This window comes from Sinocyclocheilus grahami, unplaced genomic scaffold (genome assembly GCF_001515645.1).
Source record: "Sinocyclocheilus grahami isolate Dianchi unplaced genomic scaffold, SAMN03320097.WGS_v1.1 scaffold2760.1, whole genome shotgun sequence".
Lineage (NCBI taxonomy): Eukaryota > Metazoa > Chordata > Actinopteri > Cypriniformes > Cyprinidae > Sinocyclocheilus > Sinocyclocheilus grahami.
Genome location: NW_015507938.1, coordinates 25,926 through 34,717, shown reverse-complemented (window position 1 = coordinate 34,717; position 8,792 = coordinate 25,926). Strand labels below are relative to the sequence as shown.

General features: G+C 36.7%; 1 pseudogene; it reads right to left on the bottom strand.

The window, feature by feature from the left end:
• Positions 1 to 1,759: 1,759 nt before the first annotated feature.
• LOC107575622 (GTPase IMAP family member 8-like) lies at positions 1,760 to 4,944 on the bottom strand (annotated as a pseudogene).
• Positions 4,945 to 8,792: the final 3,848 nt, after the last annotated feature.

The following is an 8,792-nucleotide window of genomic DNA, read 5'->3' as shown; positions in this document are numbered from 1 at the left end:
GGTGTGTCTTGTTATCTTGTTAGTCCCCTGTGTGTTTATATAGCCCTAGTTTTTCTTTAGTTCCTTGTGAGTTGTTGAATGTAATGGTTGTCTGTTTGCCAGTCATTCTGTTCTTTGTTCCCTTTGGTTTTTGCCTTATTGTTTGTTCTAATTTTTTCATTAAATACCAGCACATAGATCCTTGCCTCTGCCTGTTTTCCGCAGCTTCTCCACAACGTTACAGTTTTCACTGGCATGTCTCTTTGACTAGTGCATCTTTGAGCTTATATTTAGTATAAGTAAAATACTTAAGTACTGTTAAAATCAGTTACTAGAAGACTTTTACTCAAGTTGTTTTGTAATTGGTGACTTGTAACGTGCAGTGGAGTAATTTTCACTGTAAGGTATCTGTACTTTTACTCAAGTATGGTTTTTAGGTACTCTTTACACCTCTGCATCTTGGCAGCAGAGTTTTGGAAATTCACATATAACTCAGACTTGAAATGGTGACCGGAAATATATCTGTTTCAAATGTATATGCATAAATTTAATTAAAAAATAAAATAAAATCGTTTTGTAATGTAGGGAAAACGGGTCGAATAATGACTAAAATCCAGTGGCTTCACAATCACTTAACCACACAGGGCACTTTGTGAATACAAAGGATCGTGATGTAAATATAAATGATTGTGTATTTCATAAAGATGTATTGATTTTTTACAATTGGTCTTATTCTAATATAGACGTGTAAAGGACGTCAGTGGACGTTACTCACAACCTCTTAAAAACTACTTAGGGCACTTAATTTAATTATTGGAGTATTAACAAAGTTGTAAGCACAATTGCTTTTGCATATTTCATAGGAATTTCATAGAGGGTCGTGATGGACTATAAATGCACGTGTAAAGGATGTCACTAGTGGACGTCCTCTCACAACTGATTCACAACAGGGTATACATATTGTACTACACGTAGCTAAAAGTCAAGGTAACAATTATACATGCAACCCCGGAGAACTGTAGAGCTGTACAAAATATCTCAATGCATTTTTAGTAAATATTCTGTGTTACATATTTTTACTGATTTATCCCATCCTACCGCGTCTATTTTTGGCCAGGGACACGACGTAGCCGTCGGACCAATGTTTGCTGGGTGACATCATCGTTAATTCAGTGGTAAGAAATGAATGTAATGTTATCCTACTTAAAGTCAAATAAATGTTATTCATTTTTAATGTCTAGAAAAATAAAATTCACTTATTATTATTAAAACCCAATATTTTGTTGAAGTCATTGTTATTCGGTGCTTAAGAAGTGTAAAATCTGGGTTATTATATGGCACATGGTAGTTATAATAAAGAACGGATAATTCAATCTCATTTAATGCTCCTTATGATGGTTAAGGCCCAATCCCAATTCTATTTTATACCCCTTCCCCTACCCCTCCTGTTTCTTGTATTTCTCTTCAGTTTCTTGTAAAACGATAGCCCTTTCTCTGTAGTGTTGTTCTTCAGCTGCTTGTAAAACATTAGCTTTTTCTTTCTCATGCTTTTCTTTAGCTTCTTGAATTGCTTTAGCCACTTCTATATCTTTTTTTTTAGCCCGTTGTAAAATTGTAGCCTCTTTTGTATTGTATTTGTCTTCATTTTGTTGTAAAGCTGTAGCCTTTTCTGACTCATGTTTTTCGTTAGCTTCTTGTGATGCTTTATTCACTTCTATCTCATGTTTTTGTTTAACCTCTTGAAAAAGTTTAGCCACTTCTGTCTTATATTTTTCTTTACCGTCTTGTAAAGCTGTAGCCTGTTCTGTCTTGTATTTTTCTTCAGCTTCTTGCAAAGCTTTAGCCTGTTCTGCCTTGTATTTTATTTCAGCTTCTTGTAAAGCTTTATCCAATTCTTTCTTAAGTTTTTCACAGTATTCAAGCTCTGCTTGTTCTCTAGTTTCACGCTGAATTTTCTCCTGGAGTTTTTGTTTTTCTTTCTCATGTCTTTCTTCCAGATATTTTATGAAGTGTTGCTGTTGTTCTGCTAAAGATTTTTCTTTTCTTTTATTCTCTTCAAATTCTTTCTGCTGCTGCTCCTCCAGTTTTCCAGTTATTTTCGCACATTCTCATCTGTTTCTTTCTTTATCTCTTCTTCTCTCTTTTTAAACAACTTTTCATTTTTTCTCAGTTTATTCTGCATCTCTTATTTTTCTCTCTCATTTTCTTTTTTTCATTTGTTCAATTTCTGCTTCATATTTGGCTCTCAGCTCTTCTTCTTTTCTTTTGATCTCTTCTTCTTTCTCTTTCATGATTCTCTCTTGTTCCTCTTTGATGTTCTTCTCCACCTGCTGGAACATCTCATTGGTGTAGAAACTCCCTCCATTCACTGACACCATACAGTCAATCTTATCCAGCAGCTCAGAAACCTGCATCTGATCTTTAGTGGCTTTGTTATTGAACACATGATATTTCTTACCACACTGCTGGACAAGGTTCTGTAAGCTATCATTAGCTTCAATAAAATCCTGAATTGTTGTTTCAAGTTCATCTCCTCTGGAGAAAAGCACCATGGTGTACATTCTGGATTTTTCTCCAAACATCCCCTGGATCATCTTCACTGCATCTTTCTCCTCTTGAGTAAATCGTCCCAGTTGGATCACCAGCAGAAACACATGTGGACCTGGTGCTGCCATTGAGACGCACTTCACAATCTCCTTCCTGCTCTCAACATTATCAACTCCAGTATCAAACAGGCCTGGAGTGTCGAATACAGTTATCTGTCTTCTGTTGAACTCGGAGATCTCTTTGTCACACTCTCTGGTCACCGACGATGGAGTCAGTATTGATTTAAAAGCTTCTTTTCTCAGTATGGTGTTTCCGGTTGCACTTTTTCCAACACCTGTCCTTCCTAGCATCACAATCCTCACTTCATTACCACCATCATCATCATCATAAATGTGTGGTACACCTGCTGACAACACAAGCAAGATAATTACAGTTTTGCTTAAACACAAAATCTTTACTTGTCACACAGTTTCTGAAACCTGACACTCAAACACCAGAGCCACACACCAAATAATAAAAAACTTTTTGCAAAACACAATGCAGTTCTCTATGTAACACACAAAAATCTAACAAGAAGTATCTTGATTTCCTTTTTCAAACACAACCAATCAAAAGGCCACACTAATTCATCAGTGCCTCACACTAACTCCTCACATGTGCTTTACTGAACACCAACCAATCATGGCTTTAGAAGAATAGGCCTATAAACCCACATCTACACAACTACACATGCTTGATGTATTTCTTTTCTTCCGTACTGTGTAATACTGTATTGATACTATAAATGCTTACAGGAATTTTTTTTTTTTTTCGTGTTTACCATGAATTTTTCAACATCTCCAATCAATCTAATCCAGACTCTAAATCAGCATGCCAATTACTTTCGATCTTGTACAGAAATGTACACAGGAGCTCATGAGAAAGAAAAGCTTTAGGTTTTGAACAACTGTGTGTATATGATATATCCAAAAATATAATATTATGGCAAAGGCGTTTGCAACATAAGACATATCTTTGCTTTTGAGATGTGTTTGAGATGTGTAATATGTGACCCTGGACCACAAAACCAGTCATAAGTAGCACAGGTATATTTGTAGCAATAGCCAACAATACATTGTATGGGTCAAAATTATAATTTTTTTTTTCTTTTATGCCAAATCATTAGGATAGTAAGTAAAGATCATGTTCCATGAAAATATTTAGTAAATTTCCTACCATAAATATATCAAAACTTAATTTTTGATTAGTAATATGCATTGCTAAGAACTTCATTTGGACAACTTTAAAGAGATTTTCTCAATATTTAGATTTTTTTGCACCCTCAGATTCCAGATATTCAAATAGTTGTATCTCAACCAAATTTTGTGCTATCCTAACAAACCATACATCAATGGAAAGCTTATTTATTCAGCTTTCAGATTATGTTTAAATAACCTTATGACTGGTTTTGTGCTCCAGGGTCACATATTTTGAATGCAGTGCTTCATTTTGCAAGAGATGTGAGGCATTTTGCATTTTGTGTGTGCAATTCTTGGATTTGTGTCTAAAGCTTACAAAAAAGAGGCAAGGTTTTGAAAATGTAAGCAGTTGAAAAAAAAATGTTTTACAATGATATTCATCAAAAGGAATTTCACTCCAAATCCTCTTGTCTCATATTAAAAGTTATTTGTTTTGTACTGTGTCATTTATAATCTTCCATTTTTTGATTTATGTAAGGAATTACACCATTGTCGTAAAGTTTTAAAATTAACATAATGAACAAAAAATATTCATGAAATTAATGAAATTTTAATACTGTCAGGTTATAGAAAACACACTGTTGAACACATACCGTTTGTTTATCATAGATCTTCTCAGCTCCTCTATTTTAGCTTTGTGTTTGTTTCTCTCCAGTTCTACTTGAGCCTGAAGGTACATGATGGTTGTGTAGCAGCCTCCATTGTTTTGTTTCACTATATTCTCCACATCCTGCAGTAGATCTGGAACCTGTAAGCAGTTCTCCCAATACAATGATCTCCAAATGTTTGGATAGATGTCCCAGGCTCAGTATTTGAGCAATGAAATGGATTGATTTTATTAATCAGTTTACTAAACCGATTCTTCTCTTTGATTTTGAGGACAATGCAGTGGTTTATTTATTCTTGAGCTGAATATCTTCTGAATCTCCTCCAATTCTGCTTTGTCTCCATCCATAAGAGGACCATCAGGAATAACGAGGAGGAAAGCATGAACTCCAGGATCACAGAGAGACACACAGCGGAGAGTCTGATGCATCACTTCTTTCTCTGAGAGCTGATTGAGAGCTGGAAGCTCCACCAGACTGCTCTGACGGCAATGAAGCTTGTATTTCTTCTGTCTTATAAGTTTGGATATAGACGTCTTCAGTGTTTCATCACTTCCACACAGCACCAAATTCATCATCTTTTTTCTTTTAATATGTATGCTTCCTTAAACAATAGAAACATAATCTGTTACTACATGTTTAGATATTATTTCTGAATTTTTGTTCAATCAAATGGAAACCAAATAAAGGAGATTTTAAGAGAAGAATTTACTTACCCTCAATATTTTAACTCTAAAATTTTGATTTTATTCTCCATTTCACTCATTTCTTTCTTATGTTGTTCCTCTAGTTCATGTCTGACTCTGTTCTCTTGGGCTTTCACATACATCTGAAGTGAATATGGTTCCACCAGCATGTTCTCTATATAATCTAGTAGTTCTGGGATCTGTCTGGAGTTTTCATGCTCATTTAACCCCATCACTCTGTACTGATCACCATAGAGGTTGATTAAGCTCTGAGTTTCTAAGCTGGATTTTATGAACTCTTTCACATGTTCTTCAACAGAGAGATTGGAGGTGAAGAGCAGTATGAAATGTTCTCTGGAATCAAATATCTTCTGGATCTTCTCTATTTCTTCTTTGCTCTCATCAGTCAGTGGGGCATCAGTCATACTTTATCAGACTGATCAGATGACCATGAAGCTCCACGTCACTCCACACACGCACTGATCGAGACTTGTGCTAATATGAGTGTGTTTTTCCTCATTAATAGTTTTGACATTGAGGTTTTAAGTGTTGTATCACATCCACAAATCACCAAGATCTTTTGTTTTTCAGATCTGCTACATACATTTGGTTCTGAAAAAAAAGAACAAGATGATCAAGGACACATTTTAGTGCTTTGTTTTCCAAAAACATTTTTTTTTTCAGTTGTTTCATTGTTATTAGTTGGTTCATACTGTTTTTCCAAAATACATGCATCATTGGTTCCCATAGCAATAGCATAATACTAGGTTAGTGGTATAACAAATAGAAAGTTTTTGACTCAAAACTATCTCAAGTTGTCCACGGTAAGACTGGAAACAGAAGACGAAGACAACTCTGGAAAGGCAGCAATGCTCAAATGTGTGAATACTTATGCAATGATACATAATACAGCTTTTTTGCTGATTATAGAAACATTCTGAATCTGTGGAAATTATAAGCAAAACATGTCACTCATTTAAACATTTACTTTTTTGAGATACATTCTTAATGAGTTCTTTGGACATATTAAGCAATCATTCAGTGTTCTTCTTCACATTACAATTACATCAAAATAATATGCATATCCATGTCAGAATGTGTGTGATTTCACTTAAAAATATTTTCCTGAAAGATTATGTGCACATGAATGAGCTTTATTATATTTCCCACCCTCTATTCCTTCAAATATGGAGCTTTTAATACCTATGTTTATTAGGCAGAGGCTATTTACACTAATTCCGACGACCACCGTATGGTAGGGTTCAACAACATGGCAAAAGACACCTGCAAAATAAAACAATCAATTGCATTTTGACACGATCGACCCGGGTTCGAATCCGCCTTTTGCCGAACTTGTTGTTCTCCCTTTTCACATCACATATCACATCGGAAAGGCATTTATTTACAATAAAAGGGGGGGGGGTGCTTGTTGCATGGCAACCAACGCTGATATTTTTTACAAAGGTGTGTTTGAACTAAGAATCTGACGTTTCCCTCAGGTGTAGATCTGCTGAATATGCAAATGGTTTCATAAATTTCATTCCTTATGTCTCTTTCTGTAGTGAGTTAAACTTTAACCCTTTCCTATACCAACTGTATGTGTGTGTGTGTGTGTATGTGTATGTTAGACCAGTTTATGTGTTTATGTAGTATGTTGGACTAGTTTAAGTGTTTATGTAGTTAATAAAACTTTACTTGTATCACACTTGACGTGTTCATTGTTTGCTCATAACCGGAGTCACTAATCATGCAGATTTACGCTACAAGCTTTGTAGAATTGTACAGTAAGAAAGTTATTTCCCTTAACCAGGAAATTAACGTTCTTAGAATTGACAAGACAGTTGACCCTGAGAGGTCAGCTAAATATCTACAGCGGATCTAAAATATGAATAGTTAATTATAACTAGTTATGGTTAGTTATTCATATTTCCTGTCATGAGCTGATTCGTTACAGCATTGTGCTAAAACCGGGTGCAAAACCTTTCTCTCTCTCGACACCAAGATGCATTTTCCTCCCTCTCTTACCAAAAGTGAAGGAAGAGTTAAAGTGTATGGAACAGCAGGGTGTAATTTCAAAATGTAAAGTAAGAATTTGCACAGATCTCACGGAACTGAACAAATCGGTTATGAGAGAAAAACACCCTCTCTTTTCTGTCGAAAACACATTAGGACAACTTGCGGGGACATTAGGACAAGTGTTTTCCAAGCTTGATGCCAATGCAGGTTTTTGGCAGATTCCGCTTTCAAAGGAATACTCTTTGCTCACGACTTTATAAACCCATTTGTCCGATATTGTTATAACAGTCTATGCTTTGGTATCTCTTCTGCACCAGAGCATTCCAAAAGCGCATGTCCAGAATTTTTGAGGGATTGGAAGGTGCTGTTTGTCAAATGGGTGACGTGCTCGTCTGGGGGTCATCGCAGAGCAAACACAATGAGAGGCTATGATGGGTGCTCTCAAGACTTCAGGAAGCAGGAGTCACACTCAATGAGAAATGTGAGTTTTCCAAGGTGAAGATCAAGTTTCTCTGACAGATTGTTGAGGCGGCAGGGGTGAGTGCAGACCCAGACAAGCTAGAGGCAGTTAAGGTAACCAACCAGGTAATGTCAGTGAAGTGAGGTGGTTTTTGGGAATGTTATCCACCTTAGTAAATTCTTAGCACATTTGGCAGCAAAACCACAGCCACTCAGAGACTTATTGAGAAACTCCAATATGTGAGTTTGGGGGTCTGGCGCGGTATGATCCAAACAAGGATACAGTTATTTCTGTGGATGCCTCTTTACACAGACTGGGTGATGTTCTCCTCCAGAAGTAAGCAGACCACATATGGAAACCTGTGGCATTTGCTTCGAAGGCTCTCAGTAACACAGAGCAGCGATATGCGCAAATAGAGAAGGTGTTGGCCTCCACATGGCCCTGTGAGAGGTTTGCAGAGCTTCTCATTGGGAAAAGTTTCCACATTGAAACTGATCATAAACCTCTAGTTCCTCTGCTCAGCTCCAAGAGCTTGGATGAACTCCCTCCACACATTCAGCGACTTCGTATGCGTCTTCTTAAGGTTTTCGTACACCATATCACATGTGGCCAGCAAAAGCATAGCAACAGTAGATGTGTTGTCTAGAGCTCCCATAAACAGTACAGCAGAAGGGCTTTCTGAAGAAGACATCAATCTGTATGCTGACTCTGTCATGGCAAGCCTTCCAGCTACTGAAAAGAGGCTCAAAGAGGTCCAAGAGCACCAAGAAAATAATTCTATACTCCAGAAGCTAAATAAATACTGTGTGGAAGGGTTGGCCAGATAAGTTTTCCATTGACAAAACATTCCAACCTTACATGTCATTCTCAGGAGACCTTTCTGCTCAAAATTGGCTGCTATTGAGTGGAATCAGGATTGTTGTTCCAAAGTCACTCCGAGCTGAGATACTGGAAAAAAATGCATGAAAGTCATCATGGCATAAAAACGTGTAGAGAGAGAGAGAGTTAAGCAGTCAGTTTGGTGGCCCGGTTTCAGTAAAGACCTAACAAAAATGATTGAGAACTGTGACACGTGCACGTGAAAGAATACATTTCAAAGAAACCATGCTGCCTACTGAATTTCCAACAAGGTCGTGGTCCAAAAAGACAACAAGGAATACTTGGTCATTGTGGACTACTTTTCAATATTTTTTTTAGGTTTCAAAAATGGGACAACGGGCCACAGTTTGCTTCAGATTGTTTCCGTGTCTTTGCACAAGAC